The sequence below is a fragment of the Thalassophryne amazonica genome, chromosome 9 (assembly GCF_902500255.1).
Source record: "Thalassophryne amazonica chromosome 9, fThaAma1.1, whole genome shotgun sequence".
Lineage (NCBI taxonomy): Eukaryota > Metazoa > Chordata > Actinopteri > Batrachoidiformes > Batrachoididae > Thalassophryne > Thalassophryne amazonica.
In genome coordinates, this window is record NC_047111.1 from 54,555,480 (window position 1) to 54,577,270 (window position 21,791).

The following is a 21,791-nucleotide window of genomic DNA, read 5'->3' on the forward strand; positions in this document are numbered from 1 at the left end:
AATCTTTGTGACTGTGGTCCCAGCTCTCTTCAGGTCATTGACCAGGTCCTCCTGTGTAGTTCTGAGCTTTCTCAGAATCATTCTTGCCCCATGAAGTGATATCTTGCATGGAGCCCAAAATTGGGGAAGATTGACAGTCATCATGTGTTTCTTCCATTTTCTAAGAATTGCGCCAACAGTTGTTGCATTTACTTAACTTGCATGTCTTTGGATGTGGGAGGAAGCCAGAGCACCCAGAGGGAACCCACACAAACACATGGAGAACATGTAAAGTCCACACAGAAAGGCCACAGATGGAAATCGATCCCCAGACCTCCTTGCTGTGTGGTAACAGTGCTAACCACTAATCCACTGTGCTGCCCTGTTAGTCTACTTATGAACACTTGTCTGGATATGTTCTGTGCTGTCAAACCAGTATCCCTTCATACCCCGACAAAATCACAACTCCTAATTGTTACTGACAGTGAGTCATTGCTCAAAATGTGCCACACCTCTGTTCTGTCCAGGTAGTTACCTGCATCCATACCTGTGTTTGTGTGCAAACATAAGCTTCAGCTCTGCCTTGCTCTGTGAGTACATTTTCAGAATCTTCTCTTAAATTATATGAACACATTTTTCAAAACCTGCTCAAAAAGTCAAGCATATTATGGAACAGGTGCCACTTTATTTTGGTAGATTATCAATGAAGTAGTGAAGTCAGGAAACAAAAGCAATGAGTGAGTTACTGTCAACTGTTTTCCTAATGAAACGGTGAGAAATGTTTGGCTAACTGGGAATACAGAAGTATTACATGCGCACTGAACAATGCTGAGAACATCTGCAACCTCCATGATGTATTTTTAAGCAAAACTCATGAAGAGTCTTGCAAAGGTTTTTGCAAGAGACTTCATGTCAGGCCTGATTTGACTCGACAGATTGGAAGTGTACAGGAGTTACTGTGCACAGAAAGGCCTGGAGCAGCTGTTAATGTTTTCCGTTTGTTTTTGCTTTTATTTCATTTAAAATTTTGTCTTCCTTTCAATTTTGTAGTTTGATGTGCTAATGGGCATTCTTGTGGACTAGGCAGATGGTATGTGCTTCTTGAACCCACTCATGTAAGGCGTATCTGAATATTGCGACACATACATCTACACTTGACTTTAAACCAGTTTATTTATATATTTATTTTTTTGTGGCATATGGAGCAACCGCTTTTTGCTGCTTCATTTGCCCTATTGAAATATCCCATAATCCCTTGTGCGTCAGAGAGGCACTGCAGTCAAAACATGGAGAATCCACGACAGCAATTGCAAATAAACATTATACTACCAAAATGTAAATTTTTATGCCTTTCATAAGATTTATAAGAGACTGCATGCATGAGACCCTGAAAACTTGCTAAAACAAATATTCAAAATATTCTTTGTGTGCTACGTTTAACCTGTGCTGAATTTCATAAACGCAAATCGAATTTCAGACATCTTATTGCATTACTCTGGAACAAACAGGACAAACAGTGCTGTAAAGGACAATAAGCAGGACGTTAAATAGCAAACTTTACTTTCCCCCAGAACAACATGAAGAGGAAGGCTCACGGCAATTTCTATTGAAAATAACAGAGAAACAACCTGAGATTCTCTCGTTTACATAAAACAAACACAATAATATCTCAAAACCCACACGAAGAAATGTGGCAGGAGTGGGGTTTGAACTGGGAACTTTCCACAGTGAAACCAAGCATGCTAACCACTTGGCCACCACCCTCGATAATAACGGTATCCTGCAAATAAAATGAGATTTACCCAGGCTAAATCTGAATGGATTATGTTCCAGGACAGGCTCAAGCTTTTCAATGAGTAGAGTAGAAGTCAATTACATTAACACAACAAATGTGACAGCAAAATAATGTTCCACCTTTTCTTGCTTTACCCTTTATCCCTAATTTAATAACTTCAATTATAGCAAAAACGGAGAGTTCTCTGCACTTCTGTTGGTGCAACCAGGTATGGACTGACTTGTAGAAAAGGAAAACGGCTGGTGCAACACAGAAGTAGGTGCAGAAAAACTGAAAACAATGAAAAAAAAGTTAACGAGTCTTTTTCAAGCCTAACAATCATCACAATCATCATTTTGATGTACAAATTTGATTTGTACATCGAAACATTAGTCTTTTTCAATGTTTTCGGCACCTCACTAAATTTTTCTGCACCTACTTATGTGTTGCACCAGCTGTTTCCCTTACGTTTAGTTATAGCTGTGATGGAACCTTTTAACAAGCTTTGCAATTTTTATTATTATTATTATTTTTTTCGAAATTCCAAAAACCTAATGAAGAAACACTTGCAGATGTAAAGAGAAGTAAATATCAGGGTTTTATGGAATATCCTATTTGGTTTCTTGTTCTGTAGCATACGATAAGATGAGGGTCCACTGTGTGTGCCATGTGTCCATGAAGGCGTGAAACTGTGGGACATCAGAGAAAATAAGAGCTGATCCATCAGATAGCAATCGGTCTTGAATGGAGCATTTGATTTTCCTGCTCTGGAAAATCCAATGCTGCATGGCAACAAAAGGGAAAAGCTTTTTGCTCGATACGTGTCTGCGATGTAGCACAGAGGGAGCTCTTTGTCCTCTTCGCCCGCCTGCCCTGTCCTTGGTCCTATCAGCTGCTGAAAACAAACTTGGAATAAATATCTTTTACGTTAATGTATTTTATTTTGTGGTGGAAAAACACCTCTCCTCTGCATGTGTTGGCATTTTACAAATGGGAGACATATGAGTTCCCTGAAGCTTTTCACATCAACATCACGAACCCCTCTCAAAATAACTCTCATTGCTTTCCAACACAAGTCAGCCGAAAACATACAGCAAAAAGAAAACTGCACACAGTACATCAAGATTGGACGTGGAAGCAAAACTGACTCAGAGATTATTTAACCACCTCCCCCACCTCCCCCCATCCAGACCCCATCTCCTTCCATCGCACACCCACAATCATCCTTCCTACTCTCGCTTTTCTCCCCTTCTTTCCTATCTTGACTCGCTCTGTCGACTCGATGCGCTTTCCTGATGTTAACACAGGCTAAATTTATTATTAAACACACAGGGGCTGAGCGCTTCTCTTCTGTCGTTTGAATCACAGCACAGTTCCACTTGGACATTTTATTACATCCACCAAGGACATAATAAACTCATTGGCGTTTATTTATTTATTTACTTATCTGTCTGTTAGCAGAATTACATCAAAACTACTGCACAAATTTTGACAAAATCTTCACCACAGATAGATATTTGGCCATGGAAGATGGATCCTCATCAAATTTGCACCACAGATAGATATTAGGGCATGGAAGACTCTGCTGAATTTTGGAGGTGACCCAGATCCGGATCTGGATTCTGGCTCAGGATTTCACTTTATATAATTTCAATTTCAATTTATTTCATTTTATATAGCACCATATCATAACAAAGTTGCCTCAAGATGCTTTACACAAGCAGGTCTAACCTTACCAACCCCCAGAGCAAACACACAGGTGACAGTGGTAAGGAAAACTCCCTCTGAGGAAGAAACCTCAAGCAGACCAGACTCAAATGGGACACAAACTACAAAAACAATTCCTAATATAAAATTAATTAAAAGAGTAAAAAGCATAGTAACATACTGTGCCAGTATGCTAGCCATACGAAAGGGAAAATAAATGCCTCTTAAGTCTGGACTTGAAAGTCTCTACAGAATCTGACTGTTTTATTGACACAGGGAGATCATTCCACAGAACAGGTGCACGATAAGATATAGACTTCGAAGGATTACGTCAAAACTACTTCACAGATTCTCACCAAATTTGCACCACAGATAGATATTAGGGCATGGAATTTGGAAGGTGATCCGGATCTGGATTGGTGGACGTCAGAAATTTCCATTTGCTCTTGTTCTTATTATTATTGCCAACATTTTTGGCTGAATGCGTTTGTACTATAGCTGTGATTTCTGTTTTATAAGGTAAAATGTTGGGGGAGTGTAAGGAGATTGTTTGACACTTGTGCAAGTATATATATATATATATATATATATATATATATATATATATATATATATATATATATATATACGAGGGCTGTCAATAAAGTTACGGTCCTTTTTATTTTTTTCCAAAACTATATGGATTTCATTCATATGTTTTTACGTCAGACATGCTTGAACCCTCGTGCGCATGCGTGAGTTTTTCCACGCCTGTCGGTGACGTCATTCGCCTGTGAGCACTCCTTGTGGGAGGAGTCGTCCAGCCCCTCGTCGGAATTCCTTTGTCTGAGAAGTTGCTGAGAGACTGGCGTGTTGTTTGATCAAAATTTTTTCTAAACCTGTGAGACACATCGAAGTGGACACGGTTCGAAAAATTAAGCTGGTTTTCAGTGAAAATTTTAACGGCTGATGAGAGATTTTGAGGTGATTCTGTCGCTTTAAGGACTTTTCACGGTGCGAGACATCGCGCAGCGCTCTCAGGCGGCGTCATCAGCCTGTTCAAGCTGAAAACCTCCACATTTCAGGCTCTATTGATCCAGGACGTCGTGAGAGAACAGAGAAGTTTCAGAAGAAGTCGGTTTCAGCATTTTATCCGGATATTCCACTGTTAAAGGAGATTTTTTAATGAAAGACGTGCGGACGGGTGAGACCGCCCCCAAACTCTGAATTCAAGCCACAGTTCACAGTGAAGACAGTGAAGCATGGTGGTGCAAGCATCATGATATGGGCATGTTTCTCCTACTATGGTGTTGGGCCTATATATATCATACCAGGTATCATGGATCAGTTTGGATATGTCAGAATACCTAAAGAGGTCATGTTGCCTTATGCTGAAGAGGACATGCCCTTGAAATGGGTGTTTCAACAAGACAATGAACCCAAGCACACTAGTAAACGAGCAAAATCTTGGTTCCAAACCAACAAAATTAATGCCTCGCAGATGTGAAGAATTCATGAAAAACTGTGGTTATACAACTAAATACTAGTTTAGTGATTCACAGGATTGCTAAAAAAGCAGTTTGAACATAACAGTTTTGAACTGTAGCGTCAACAGCATATGCTACTATTATTGTGAACACCCCCTTTTCTACTTTTTTTTTAGTAATAGACCAATTTCATAGCCTTAAGAGTGTGCATATCATGAATACTTGGTCTTGTTGGATTTGTGAGAATCTACCGAATCTACTGGTACCTTGTTTCCCATGTAACAATAAGAAATATACTCAAAACCTGGATTAATCTTTTTAGTCACATAGCACTACTATTATTCTGAATACTACTGTATATACTCCCTGATTTGTGGTGACACTATTGACATTTACAGGTCATATGTGCTGTATGCACACATTGAGACAAACATACCTCCAGCTGACAGTTGAAGCATCCCTCGCTGAATTTTGGATTTCCACTCAGTATCACCCATACCTGCCCACCCATCAAGTCCTCACCTTGTCAGCATGGTGAGTCATCATTCCAGCTTCCGCTGATTTGATTTCAGAGAAAGGCAATGTCAGGCACGAGCAGTGTTTTTGTTTGGTGTAAAATGTTTCTTTGAGGCAGCTCCGCATGTCGCTAGTGACAGCACCCGAGGGTGCGCTCTCAATCACCGTCGCTATATGACATATGACAAGTTGAGCAAATCCGGTGGAGTCCCTTATTTTCTGACGGGAGGGAAGGAACACACGTGGGGCTGGGGAGGGATCTGAAGCTTGGACAATGTGTAATGTGACATTTCATCTTAATGACTTTCTGACAGGGTCCCTCCCTCAACATTGCTTTCATTGTGTACAATAATTAAATAATAATTAATGGCAGTGTTTAGGGTTGGGGAGATTGTTGTACTTTGATGTTGAAAAAATGTAATTGTTATGAACACAAGTACTTTTTTCTTTTTTAAATCTTCAGAAATCTTTAATGTGTGTAGCAAATTTACATGTGGTTTGTTTTTTTCCAGTGTGGGATTTAAATTACCAGTAAGGAGCATCAGCCACCGAATACTTAAATGTTTATTTATGTACATGTTTCTGGTGTTCATTCATTAATGTGATGTCAAAGCTTATAACCCTCATTAGTTAACAGTTTGTATAAAATGTGTCCTTGTAAAAATAAAGATATATGTAATTTTGTATATCTGTGAGCAGTGTCTGAGCTGGTGTCAGAACTTTGATTCCACGGCCATAAGGATTGATGGAGATTGATTTTAAACACTGAAGCAGATAAAAAATAAAATCTCTATGCCCCCCATCCCATGCCACTCCTTCCTCCAGCTGACTGAGCATGATGTTGTCACAGTGTTCCTGCCTTCACCTTGTGTTTATATAACCTGACATGGGGATGAGATGTTGACCAGATCCCTTCATCTTCGCTCTCCTCTGCCTAAATGTTGCCAGATGTTTATCCATGAATCCATTCAGTAGAAACATTGCAATGCATTTGTAACGCTAATTAACTCTGCACTGTGTTAAATGAAAAACAAGTTTATAAGTTTGAGCCCACAATAAACCACATTTTGCAACTAACAATGTTGAAGAAATACAGCCCGATATTAGGCCTGAAATACACCACATGCATCGCAGGTGCATTGTGTGTTGATTTTTATTTTGGTGGCTGTGTGAATACATTACACTTTGTAAACCACCTGCCTGAGGGAAGCATCCCAGAGGCATGTCTCAAGTCACAGTTGCCCCACTCCTATTTGTAACAGAGCCAAGTCACAGACCTAAAAAAATATACAAATGTTTTTTTGAAAACCTTCTCAGCAATTGGAAAAACTTGCATGACTACTACCTGATTACAAAAACTCACTTTTCTGGTCTTCATTTTTCTAAAGGCTATGTTGTGGCTGGCGTGCCTGGCTGGCTTTTGTTTGTCTTCTGTTTCTGTCTTTTGGTTTTCCTTCCAGGTGGTGCGCATTTGGGACTGAGTGGCTGTGTGGCTGAGTTACCAGGACCTCACCCTGATCACCTGAGGCTGATCAGGTGCGGCTCGTCAGGACTCACAGCTGTGGTGCATCTACACGGATTGGAACATGGTGGCATTTAAGTCTGGAGTACACAGTGTGTATTTGCCAGAGACTCGACCTTGTGACCAGACGGGTGAGATCGTCGTCTCGAGAGCCATCTCATCATCAGTGGATGCAGAGAACGTCCAGGTTTGATGCATGGTCTGTGAAAGAGGAGGGGGTGAGGTCTCACGCTCGTCAGCACACTTCCTGAGGTACGTCAGGTTTTGTGACTAACATTTGTACAGTCAGTAAATGTGGTGTCCCTCACACCTTTATTATATTGAGCTGTTATGTTAGTCGGTTTAATCAACTTCCACTGCAGTGAGTTTGTGAACAGGGTGTTCCATGCCTGCAGCGTGGGAAGCTGATTAGTAATTAAGCCAGGAAGTGTTTGCTGTTTGTACACCTTTGAGCGGTCTCTCTGTGTGTGGAGTGTGGACTCACATGATGATTTCTTCATTCACAGACTCGGTTTGTCGCGGCCACCTGGGGGGTGTCGGCGGGGTCCTTGGGTCCAAACTGGTTCTGGCTCCGGACCGTTAGTGCTGCTGGGAGCGCACCGTAATCCACCACGCCAGACCGCGCACTCTTTTGTTATATTTATCACATCACTGTTATGTTTATTAAACTCTGTTATCCTTTGTACCGTGCTCTGCTTATTTTATACTGGGTCCTTCAAACGCTGGTCGGTTCTCCAGGCTGCGTCCGACACATAACATGCTACTCAGTTAAACTTAGCTCTATGACACAGGATCTGGATTATAAAAACAATCTAACTGAAGAAAAGCTGTTGGCACAGACGGTTAGCTCTCTCTCTCTATATATATATATTTAATTTGTATATTTTACCACATTCAACATCATGTGTGCATTGAGAGAGGGAAAAGCACATGCGCGTGTGAGGGTACACACATACACACACATCAGCTGATCAAAACACTTCAAAGAAGAGCGTATAGGGGAAAGCTATTATCAAAGATAAATGATGTGGAAAGACTGAGCTGGCAGTAGCAGTCCACAACTGAAATGGAGCTGAAATGCTCCCTGATGTATATACATACACAGCAGGATCCGTGGCAGCTCAGCACAACCAGTGTTAAACGGGGGTCACACAAGGAGCAAAGCAGTGCAAGTACTACTGATAATTTCAAACCAATGAAGTTGTCACAAAGCATCATTTTTATTTTTTTACTTATCCAATTAAAGGTTACGGAGAGGCGCTATCCCGGCATTCATTGCATGAGAGGCAGGGTACAACCTGGAAAGGCCACCAGCCTGTCGCAGGGCTACATGTTGTAGACAAACAAACAAATTCACACCCGCACGCACAACTACGGACAATTTAAAGTTTCCAATTCACCTAACTTGCATGTCTTTGAATGTAGGAGGAAGCCAGAGCATCCGGAGGGAACCCACGCAAACATGGGGAGAACATGCAAACTCCACACAGAAAGTCCAATGGTGGGCAACAGTGGTAACGACTAAACCACACATCACCAGGTGTAAAATTGGTATTTTAACATACTCCAACCAAATATTTTATCATTTTTTTGACTTCTACATGCATTATTTTAACACTCTGTTTTAAATATTTCCAGAGTTGATATCACTCTCTACAAGTGTGATTTAATTTTAAGGTATTGTATTAAGGTATTGATACTCTACTCTGTATGAGTTGAGTGAGGAATGAATGAATGGAACAATATATTGATTCAGGATAGCCCAATTGTATGCACATTATCTCAAATTGTCACTATGAACATCTTTCCCGTGGTGATAAAGTAAAGTAAAATAAAAGCCCTAGTTTGTAACTTTAGTATTATATCAATATTTGTCTCAGGTTTTTCTGACCACAGCGTATCTTCACATGCAATTATTGGTGCAATCATCATATTATAAAGAAAATTGGCAGTGGGCTTTGACACAAAAGGACAGATATGGGCTTGAATACCGATCCTTTGTGAAGTGATGGTGGGTTTGTATTGTGCAACAGGAGGCTGTCCCCAGAAGTGGTCAAATCCCGCGATATGACGCAGGGGTTCAAACGAGACTGGAAAAGCTGTCTTCCCCAACACATCTTGGTCAACCAAGGAAAATACATTTTTCTTGGAGGCATATTTTGCCAACAAATCATACTATTTGGAGCATAATTTTGAAAGAACTTGAGTTTTATACAACGCGACCAAGATAACTGAAACTTTGAGGAATGATCGTACACAGACGGAAGGAAGCTTAACTCTAGCAACTTTCAAGAAATTTATTACAATTTTTATGGGTTAGGGTTTTTTTTTGGGGTCACCCTGTAGTTTTGCTGATTCAGTGGTGACAAGAACCAATTTACTTTCATATTTTTAACTTGCCCCAAAATCTTACATTGCATAACTATTTAGTCCATGGCTGTGTTCATGGTCTACTGGACCACTTTTTTTTTCCTGACAGACACGTTTACTTCAAATTAATCTAAAAAAAAAAGTACAAGTTGAATTCAGTTAAATTCAGTTTATTTCTGTATTGCCAAGTCACAACATAAGACACCTCAAGGTATTACACAAGAGCTTTGTTTACACCTTACCTACCCCATGAGGAAGCACAATAGCTACCAGGGTAAGGAAAAACTCCATTGGGGTTTTTTGTTTTTATTAAATAAACCTAAAGCAGACCAGAATCAGTGGGGTGGTCAAATGCTTTAACCCTACAAACAGAATAAAGAACAATGAAATGAAACAAATACACAAGGAATTGTCAAAACAACCTTGAAAAATACCAGACTTTTTATTTTTTAAGCTATTCAGTGTTACACTTCTCACATCGAGGAATGTAGGAATTTGCTGTGTTTGAGGTGACACAACATGACAAAATATTCCATTTTTGGTTCTCAAAGGAAGGACAGGTTTCTGTGCCTTTTCTTTGTAATGGAAGGAAGCTGCCAAAGCTGACAGCACACGCTCTCCTTTCATAAAGGGGGCATCTGCTTTTTTCTCCCAGAGACTGTGTGGGCATGTCTCACAAAGCAAACAGGAATAGGTTAGGTTAGGTTAGGTTAAACTTTTTTGTCCCCACAGGGGAAATTTGTCTTGGGCTCACAGTGTTGTTTAACACATAAACAACATTCACAACACTTAACATCCGAACACACAGACAACATTACAACAGTCAGCTGGTCTGCACAATTTCAACAAAAGGAATATGACCATGTTATGATATTGCACAATCCCAAGTAAAGTGCATTTGCAAATAAAGTGACTTCAGTATATTGCACGTGCCCAATAAATAACATAATTACAATTCAACAATTAAAAAAACCCCACATTCCTACTGTCTTGTCTTATTTAACAAAACCACTGACATGGGAACAAAAGAGAGTTTAAACCTATTACTGCGGTGCTTGATCGCTCGATAGCGCCTCCCAGAAGGTAGCAGAGTGTATTCACTGTGCAGTGGATGGGAGGGTTCTCTGGTTATGGCTTTGGCTTGTGCCAGGACAGAGGTTTCAAAAATTGTCTGGAGAGAAGGAAACTCCTTCTGTCCTATGATTTTCACTGTATTTTTTACAAGCTGTCCTATTTTGGTTTTACCCTGCACTGTGAGTGAGCCAAACCAGGCCACTATTCCATACCTAATGAGGCTCTCCAGCACCGCATTATAAAAACAAACCATGATTCGGGTGCTCACACCAAACAATCTCAGTCTTCTGAGGAAGTGGAGTCTTTGGGAAAATTTCTTACATAAGAAATCCACATGCACATTCCACCTCAGAAGATTATCCACATAGACGCCCAGATATTTCACTGACTCCACCTGTTCTATCTCCCTGTTTCCGATGATTACTGGATCATGGGACAGGAGTCTTTTTGGATCAAATACCATTTCTTTGGTTTTAACCCCATTTAGAGTCAAGTGGTGCTCCTCACACCAAGACTGAAAGGAGTCGATTTCATTAAAATAAACTGATGGACTTTCACCAACTGAAAGTAAGCTCACAATAATTGTGTCGTCTGAAAATTTCAAGATTTTATTACTTGGATTTATGCTCCTACAGCCATTGGTGTATAGGGTGAAAAGAATAGGAGAGCTTAAAGCCCCTTGAGGCACTCCTATACTGCAGGATTGTGCTTTAGACAAGGAGTTGTTTACTCTAACTTGCTGTGACCTATTAGTTAAAAAAGAGTAAAACCACCTAACAAGGGAGGAGCTAACATTAAGATCTCTCAGTTTTTGGACTAAAACATGGGGGCGAACTGTGTCAAAGGCCGACGAGAAATCAGCAAATAACACATGTGCGTAACAATCAGCATTCTCTAAGTGCTTATAAATCATGTGTGACATACACACAATGGCATCTGTAGTGCCAAGTCCCTGCTTATATGCAAATTACATCGGATCAAGAGACTTGGACACTTTCAACTTGAGTCTATTGACCATTACCTTCTCAAAGCATTTCATAACAATGCTGGTTAAAGCCACGGGCCTGTAATCTTTATTAGTGGCCGGGGCTGAAATTTTTGGTATGGGTATAATGGTCGACCGCTTCCAGCATAGAGGAACAGAACAACTCAAAGCTGACATTTGGAAAATAGGGCACCATGCCTCTGAAAGTTCCTGTGCACAGTTTTTCAGTAGAAAAGCTGACAGGCCTTCTGGTCCTGCAGCTTTGGTAGAAGACACTTTACTAAAAATGGCTTGGATACATTGCTGATCAATATCAGAGCTACTCATTTCGGATGCATGCCCCAAGTCAGCTACTGGTTCACACTCAACATCATTCTCCCTGTTAGATCTCAAGAAAAAATCATTTAAGATGTTGGCAAAATCTTCATCATTCCTTGTAATTAATTGCTGTTTGTTTATGTTCATGCCCGTCATCCTTTTCATAGAGTCCCAGAGTTTTTTGTTGTCCAAGGACTTAAGCCCATGGTCTAAGCGGTCCCGTTCCCTTTTCTGTGCATTGGCCAGCACAACATTAAGTTCCTTCTGGGCCTGGGCTGCTGCAGCTCTGTCATTGTCTCTAAAAGCCATTCGCTTTTTGTTGATACTGGCTTTCACCTCCTTGGTTATATGACTCTTATTGTTTGGGAAAACCACAATGTCTTTTTTTGGCACCACAATATCCACACAAAAATGTATATAATCCGTAATAGTCTCTGTGGCTTCATGCAACTCCAGGCTGTGGAAGATGCTCCAGTCCGTACAGGAGAAACACCCTCTCAGAGTTTCCACACTGTCCTCTGACCACTGTAACACAGTTTTGTGTAGTGGCTTAGAGGACTTGAGCACAGTTTTATATGTGGGCATCAAGTGGACAGAGGCATGATCTGAATTTGCCAGGGGTGGGAGTGCTTTAGCTCTAAATGCACTCTTGATGTTGCCAAAACATTTATCCAGGATGTTCTCCTTTCGTGTTTTACATTTAATATACTGGTGGAAGCCAGGGAGCGCTCGCTCAAGGCGACAATGGTTTAAGTCCCCCAGTATAAAGAATACAGAAAAGAATTTCTGTTATATATGTTCAAGAATTCTGAAACGGGCCATATCAGCCATAATTACTGTATGTTTTGTAACAGGAGAATTTCCTCAGTGGAATTTGGCATTTTAAGGATGTTTAACCCCTTAATGCCCATCGTCGCATATATGCTACAATCTCTGACTCAAATATGCAACTTACCAAATTGACCTGTATGCCCGTTGTCGCAAATTTGCAACATACCATCATTATTATTATAACATTATAACATAAAGTCATTACCAGAATACCCAATATTACTATCTAGTTTTTGTGCAAAAGTGAAATTAATAATCTCAACATTATTTACCATCTACTTAAAGGCAAAAACACACACAAAACATTTTTTTATATACAGCTTTATAAATTCGGGCGTTAAGGGGTTAAGATGAAATTCCAACAGTATGGACTGTAAATGTAAAATACAGACATAACAGATTCTTCACATGACCCCTTTAAATTCTATACATTAGAATCTTAACACTCAGAATTGACCCAGTGGAACAAATCTAAATGTGGATTTGACCCATGTGCTTGAAAGTTCAATAAATTCTATTCTCCAACACATTCCCATAGCAACACTTCAGCTGTTTGACTGATGCTGTTTCAGAGACGTGGCAAAGTGAGTTTTCTGTCAGTCTGATTTTCCTTTTTCTTTTGCTGCTGTTGTGATTCTATTTATGATTGTGGTCATGCATCGTTTTTGTGACAGCACATCACTTTCACATGCATTTCTGCTGAAGTGGAAGATGCAATTCCCTCTGTCTACACTTCATGATGATGTTTCAATATGCAGCACAAGCTCTTGCATGCGTTTGCGTTTACATCTAAAAGCAGGTTTGTTCATCAGCAAATGCTTATCAGCTCATTTGGTTAGTTGTTGTATCATCAATTTTTAACTAAAAGGCCAACATGACAATAAAACAAACACTCAAAAGGGGAATGTGAAGTAATTGCTGAGGTTACACTTAAGCTGATGCTTTACACCTTCCTGGTGAATTGTCCTGGGTGAGATTTAAAATTTAAGCATATTAGTCAAGTGTGTGATCTAATTTCACACATCTGTGCATTTGCTCTGCATGCAATAAATGTGGGTCAGTATATCTGAATTGTGAAATGTAGCTCAAAATGCACCACTGGAAAATAAATAAAACTTTTGGCAGCACACAGTGTGGTTGCTAAAGTACAGAGGACCTATGACTATAGTTAGTCCATTTGCCCTATTGTCTTATCCCATAATCCCTTGCGCGCCAGAGTCGCTGCAGTCAAACAACATAGAGAATCCACATGATGACAATTGTAAATGAATATTATACTACAAAAATGTAATTTTTTTATGCTTTTCATCACGTTAATAAGAGACTGCTGCATGATACCCTGAGAACTTGCTAAAATAATAACAAATCTGCGTGGAATTTAATAAACGCAAACCGAATTTCAGACATATTATATATATTAGTCTGGAACAAAGTGGACAAACAATGTTGTAAAGAACAATAATCAAGACGTTAAAGAGCAAACTTCACTTTCCCACAGAACGACATGATCAGGAAGCGAGCGTAGCTCACAGCAACTCCCATTGAAAATAACGAAGAGACAGCCTGTGATTCTCGCATGTTTACATAAAACAAACGCAATAACAACATCTATAAACCCAGAGAATATATTCACGAGAGTTTTAGGCACAATATAAAAATAGTTTTATGTTGCGATGTTAATGGTGTTGTCTGTTAAAGTGCAGCCCGATCAGAGCGTCTCAATGCAGTTCTCAATGTTACTGAGATCTCGCAGAGTGGCGAACTCTTCGATGTTTTGCGGGATTTGAAACGTCAATAGGGCGAATGGGCCAACATGTTTCCAGTACCATCTAAGAAGGCAAAATGGCACTTACAGTCTGACGTGATTATATAGAATGGCCTGAAAGAACAAAAATGAACTTTTTCAGCGTGGCAGTCACAGCCAGGTAGAGGTCAATTAAAGATCCAGTCATATTAAAATAAAATACCACATTATTTGGAGAACCACATCTGATCACAGCGCGAAGCCACAGGTCACCTGGTAGGAGGCGCCCTGTCTCCAGACAATCGTAGACAGGTGTGTGCCTTGCGCAGGGGTGGTGGCCAAGTGGTTAATGTGCTTGGTTTCAGTGCAGAAGGTTCTGGGTTCAAATCCCACCCCTGCCACATTTCTCCATGTAATGTGGAGTTGCGTCAGGAAGGGCATCTGGTGTAAAACCTATACTAATTCAACATGCAGATCCACCTTGGATTTGCTGTGGCGACCCCGAGTGCAAACAAGGGGGCAGCCGAAGGGACTTACTTACCTCATGTGAATTCCAGTTAAGCTGTAGAAATATCCCATGGGTGATCATTGGAAACAGGATGCAACTGAGCTCATTGCAAAAGCTGTGAATACTTACGTACATGTGATTTCTTAGTTTTTTTATTTTAAATAAATTTGCAAAAATCTAAAAAAAAAAACAACAAAAAAACTTTTTTCACATTGTCATTATGGGGTATTGTGTGTAGCATTTTGAGGAAATAAGGCTGTAACCAAAAGCAGCTGGTCTGCTCTGTGTAAGCTTGATCTCGTTAGATCTCAGAAACTAAGCAGTGCAGGACTTGGTTAGTACTTGGATGGAGACCTCTTTGGAACACCATCAGCTGTCAGTGTTTCTCCAGGTTACACTGGAGTTGCGTCAGGAAGGGCATCCGGTGTAAAACTTGTGCCAAATACCACTGCAGATCTGGCTGTATCAACTGTGGCGACCCCGTACAAAAAAACGGGAGCAGCCGAATGGACGACAACAACAAGGCTGTAACCAAAAAACATGGAAAAAGTGCAGTGCTGTGAATAATTTCTGGATGCACTGTATATTAAAGCATTTCTGTCCTTATACTGCACATGTACAGTATACCCATGTGCACTGACTAAATTATTTCTTCCATGGGTGACATAAAGGTCAGAGAGTACCATACTGTCAATTCCAGTGGAACTTCACTGGGAATAACCGTTAGGCTAACAGTACATCTGGAAGAAAATAGCATTTGGCACGTAGTGTATGTGCAGTCAAAACATAGTCATAAAGAAGTTCTGGCTGATTCAACTGTCACAGCACACATATGCTCTCCAGGCTGTCCAACTTTTCAAACTTTCCACAGCCTCATTTGTGACTGCTGACTACGTCCCTGACAGGCCCTGAAAAATTCCGTGTGATAGGATGTATTTTTCCACCCAGATCTAGAATCATTTATTTCTAGAAAATTGTGAGTCATATGGGCGGCTTAGTGGTTGGCAACGTTGCCTCACAGGAAGAATATCCTGGCATTGCTTCCCACCTTGGGCCTTTCTGTGTGGTGTTTGCATGTTCTCCCCATGTTTGCATGGGTTCCCTCCATGTGCTCCAGCTTCCTCCCACTTCATAAAACATGCAGTTTAGGTGGATTGGAAATTTAAGTTGAACGTAGGTGTGAATGTGTTTGTCTGTCTATATCTGTCCTTGCAATAGACTGGCGTACTGTCCAGAGTGTACCCTACCTCTGGACAGTGTACCTATATTTTGTGGGAAAACAATCATTACTGTCATCGTCTTTGAACGTACTGTTGCTCAGAACTCTACTCAATCAAGTTGAAGAAATGAAAACAGCTGAAATCAAAATACATGCAACATCAAAGTCAATGGTATAATTACATCTGCCAAGGATGTAATAAAATCATCAACGTTTATTTATTTGTCTGTCTCTCTGTCTGTTAGCAGGATTACGTCAAAACTACTTCATGGATTTTGATGAATTTTCACCACAGATAGATACTAGGCCATGGAAGAACCCATTAAATTTTGGAGGTGATCCAGATTTGGATTCTGAATCAAGTTTCACTTTATATAGGCTTTGAAGGATTACTGTTAGCAGGATTATGTCAGAACTACTGCATAGATGTTCACAAAAGTTTCAACACAGATAGATATTAGGCCATGGAAGACTCCATTAAGTTTTGGAGGTGATCTGGATCCGGATTCTGGATCAAGAGTTCTCTTTATATATGCTTTGAAGGATTACGTCAAAACTCCTTCACAGAGTCGCACCAAATTTTCAACACAGATACATATTAGGGCATAGAAACCACCATTAGATTTTGGAGGTGATCTGAATCTGAATCAGGATTCTGGATCAAGATTTCACTTTATATACTTTTGAAGGATTCCGTCAAAACTCCTCTACGGATTCGCACCAAATTTTCAACACAGATACATAGTAGGCCATGTAAGACTCCATTAAATTTTGGGGGGTGATTCGCATTTGAATCCGGATTCTGGATCAAGATTCACTTTATATGGGCATTGAAGGATTACGTCAAAACTACTTCACAGATTCTCACCAAATTTTTACCACAGAGACATATTAGGCCATGGAAGACCCCATTAAATTTTGGAGGTGATCCAGATCTGAATACGGATTCTGGATCAAGATTCACTTTATATAGGCTTTGAAGGCTTACGTCAAAACTACTTCACGGATTTTCACCAAATTTGCACCATAGATACATATTAGGGCATGGAAGACTCCACTGAATTTTGGAGGTGATCTGGCTCCAGATTGGCGGACTTCCGAAATCTCTGATTGCTCTTGTTTAAAAATGCATTTATTTTCTTTCAAACATCATCATGTTCACTGTCACATTCACTAAAGCCCAGCTGTCCTAACACATTAGGGGTGTGGCCGCTTGCAAGTGAAGGAACATCATTTTTGGGGGCATCATATTCCAAATATCTGAAATACTGTTGTTGTGTAATACTACTTGTTGTGTGGTTAATTCTCTGAATGGATCATCTAAGATGTGTGTATGTGCCAATATTTCTGTAGAGTGAAATTGTCATGTGATGTAATTTTGGAAACTAACTGTGTTAGCATTTTTAGCAGCTATTGGTAGCCTCATGAAGTCAGGTCCAGTTAATCTGTGATTACTGAGGAAATAAATGGGACATAACGTTTTAATGCCCACGCGAAAGCAAAACTGTTGTGAGATCCACTACTCAGGCCCCCAAAATATGATTTACTAAACACCCAAACACAGTAAAGCTCAGCATTTAGCGTGAGCCACAAAACACAATCCTACTGTAAACACTTTCAAAAGTGTAAATTTAACACCCATCCAGGGTTTATACAGGAGCCACTAGTAGAGTGTTAATTTAAACTCTGGGGATGTTGAATTTGTGATTTCAGATTTTTACTGTATGCATTTATTTCTGTCACAGCTTTGAAAACATGATATCAATCAGGATGAATCATTCAGCTTGGATAATTGATTACAGATTCATAGAAGTTAGTGAGAGGATATTCCTTCTTAAAACTTCAAAACTGTTATTAATTACTGTTATCACCAGACAAATAAACCAAGGATAGAAAGTATCTCAGTGGTAAACAACCCTGACATGGATCTCTTAAATCTGGTGCAGTTCTAAACAGCACTCTACTTTGAGTAAAACCTCCATTCCAATCTGGAAAGTATTCACAGCACTTCACTTTTCCCACATTTTATTATGTTACAGCCTTATTCAAAAATGAATTAAATTAATTTTTTCCCTTCAAAATTCTACACACAATACCCAATAATGACAATGTGAAAAAACTTATTTTGAAATTATTGGTAATTAATTGAGCTCAGCTGCATCCTGTTTCCACTGATCATCCTTGAGATCTTTCTACAGCTAACTGGAGTCTATCTGGGGTGAAGTCAGTTGATTGGACATGATCTGGAAAGGCACACACCTGTCTACATATAAAGTCCCACAGTTGACAGTGCATGTCAGAGCACAAACCAAGCATGAAGTCAAAGGAATTGTCTGTAGACCTCCGAAACAGGATTGTCTCAAGGCACAAATATGGGGAGGTGTACAGAAACATGTCTGCTGCTTTGAAGGTCCCAATGAGCACAGTGGCCTCCATGACTGTAAATGGAGGAAGTTCAGATCCACTAGGACTCTTCCTAGAGTTGGCCACCCTTCTAAACTGAGTGATCAGGGGAGAAGGGCCTTAGGCAGGGAGGTGACCAGGAGCCTGACAGTTACTCTGTCAGAGGTCCAGCATTCTTCTGTGGAGAGAGGAGAACCTTCCATAAGGACAGTAATACACTCAAAAATATATAAATAAATAAATAAATATCTTGCTGAGTGAACATAAAAAAAAATATGCAAAGTATATTCACCAAGTAAAATGCGTTTTTCTAGCCAGAAACAATTTTGCTGAGTCACCTGAGTGTAAATTTGTTGGGTCAACATGATGAATTAGCGTTACTGTTACCTAATTACCATGGTTCAGTCCAACAAGGCCAAGGAAGTCCCTTTGGAAGAGCCCAGACCTGAATCTGATTAAATATCTCTGGAGAGATCTGAAAATGGCTGTGCACCGACGCTCCCCATCCAACCTGGTGGAGCTAGAGAGGTGCTACAAAGAGGAATGGACAAAACTGCCCAAAGATAGGTGCACCAAGCTTGCGGCATCATATTCAAGAAGACTTGAGGCTGTAATTGCAGCCAAAAGTGCATCAACAAAGTATTGAGCAAAGCATGTGAATACTTATGTGCATGTGATTTCTTCCTAGTTTTTTTTATTTTTAATGAATTTACAAGAGTAGAATTTGGAAGGAAAAAATTATTTACTCTAATTTGGAATAAGTATGTAAATAAGTCCCTTCAGCTGCTCCCTTGTTTGCACTGGGGTCAACATCCTAATCCAAGGTGGATCTGCATGTTGAATTGGCACAGGTTTAAGCCAGATGCTCTTCCTGATGTAAATCCACATCACACTGGAGAAATGTAGCAGGAGTGGCGGTTGAACCAGGAACCTTCCACACTGTACCCAAGTGCATTATCTACTTGGCCACCACCCCTGCCTTTTTCGAATCAGGGTATAATGCTGCTTTTACACATAATGATGGCACGTCACGAATGCCACGAAGTATACACTCTTGGCCGCTGATCACGAATGTGATGATTTGAGGCAGAGGCGTCAGGTGTTCTGAGAAACTGCTGCCACCTGTTACCATGTGTTACAATTAAATGGCACGTGTTGCTGGAGTATTATCAGGAACCATTACGCATGGTCAAGAATAATGTTCTGCATTGTTGCGCGCTATCGCGCGTAACAGCACATTGTTCTGTCACATTGTGAATGAGGCGAATTGTCTCCACACACACACACCCATATTCACTCTACCATCAGTTGCTGAACAATTCAGATTGCTCCAGTTTGCTCCTCAAAATCCACAGCAGAAGAACTTTGTGATTGCATGCTTAGGTTGGCTCTGTGCCATGGAGTGGTGCAGAAAGGAGGAGGAGATGGAGAGAGCCAGATGTGTGGCTTCACATGGCTCTCGTCTCGCTCATTTTCCCAAACATCAGTTCACATGCAGCAGGTGGAACACCTGCAGGAGTGCGCTGAGGAGCACTGGAACAAAACATTTAGCTGATTTGGTGTCACTGTCCTTCTTCAGCATACTGCAGCAATAAAACTGAATGCGGTGCAGCAGGGTTTAATTGTGCGCATGTCAGAGAAGAACGCTGTCACGCTTTATTAAGGATCACCACTAATCAAGGTGGATTAACACGCTCAGTTGCAACCTCCACAAAATGAGGCGAAATGAAGGTGGTCCATGACATTCGTGGATGATTTTTTGACAGGTAAAAACATGCTTCAGGAAAATCACGCAACAACACGCACTATTAAGAAACCTATTCAGATGTGTTAAGTTAAGAATGTCAGGAATGTGCCAAGAATGATGCAAATATGACATTCGTAACGAGTCTTGCCTATGTGTAAATGCAGCATTACATAGCAAAATGTGGAAAAAGTGAAGCTCTGTGAATACTTTCCGGATGCAGAATGTAGATCAATATTTTTTGTTATTCACACCAGATAACAATACCAATGCCCTGCCCTGAGGGTTTTGCAATTTGAAAAATTCTGCAGTGAAAAATAGCAAGCATATCCTTTAAGTCCCTGTACTTCTGACATACTGGCAATTCCCATAACCAGGCAAATGTATTTTTAGTTATCCTTTCCTGATACAGTCAGAGAGGGAAAGTTGGGCCACAGTGGAAATTCAATTAAGGTTAATGACACACTGCAAACACAACACATTGCTGTACTTCCATGTGTGTCTGTGTGTGCAAGCATGCACAGCACTGTAATGTGGTTATATAACCTCAACAGCCGTCATTCAGTTTCTTTGCACAGTCCATTAAAAGAAAAGAACAGCAGACTGCATCCTGAAGTCAGAGTTCTCTACACACACACACACACACACACACACACACACACACACACACACACACACACACACACACACACACACACACACACACACACACACACACACACACACACACACACACACACACACACACACACATAGGGCTGTACCAATACCACTTTTTTTCTAGACTGAGTACAAGTACGAGTGCATACATTTGTGTACTCGTTGATACAGAGTACTAATACAAATACTTAGGGCTCCTTCACACATTGTACGAATGTGGCTGAATTGTGTATGAAGCAGGAATCGTATGCAATAGGTGTAAAATTGGAGCTGCCTCCAATGCCTCGTACACCTGTTGCTACAACTATTTGCGCACACCAGCGGCTGAAAGACAGAGTGTGCGCTGTGAGAGCCCATCGAACCCTCTCATGGCAGGTGTCGGCCAAATTCCAGGTGACACACACGAACATCTAACACCGCTTACTTGGCACTTAGAAAGTATACTCAACAAAAATATAAACGCAACACTTTTGATTTTGCTCCCATTTTGTATGAGATTAACTCAAAGATCTAAAACTTTTTCCACATACACAATATCACCATTTCCCTCAAATATTGTTCACAAACCAGTCTAAATCTGTGATAGTGAGCACTTCTCCTTTGCTGAGATAATCCATCCCACCTCACAGGTGTGCCATACCAAGATGCTGATTAGACACCATGATTAGTGCACAGGTGTGCCTTAGACTGTCCACAATAAAAGGCCACTCTGAAAGGTGCAGTTTTGTTTTAATGGGGGGGGGATACCAGTCAGTATCTGGTGTGACCACCATTTGCCTCATGCAGTGCAACACATCTCCTTCGCATCATCCGTGAAGAGAACCCCTCTCCAACGTGCCAAATGGCAGCGAATGTGAGCATTTGCCCACTCAAATCGGTTACGACGACGAACTGGAGTCAGGTCGAGACCCCGATGTGGACGACGAGCATGCAGATGAGCTTCCCTGAGACAGTTTCTGACAGTTTGTGCA

At 40.6% G+C, this 21,791-nt stretch overlaps 1 long non-coding RNA gene across 1 annotated transcript; it reads left to right on the forward strand.

Moving 5' to 3' along the window:
* The first annotated feature begins 244 nt into the window (after window positions 1–244).
* On the forward strand, window positions 245–20,402 carry LOC117517142. Its single transcript, XR_004562664.1, has 3 exons — window positions 245–363; window positions 17,369–17,375; window positions 20,391–20,402. It is a non-coding gene; the product is annotated as an uncharacterized LOC117517142 (long non-coding RNA).
* Window positions 20,403–21,791: the final 1,389 nt, after the last annotated feature.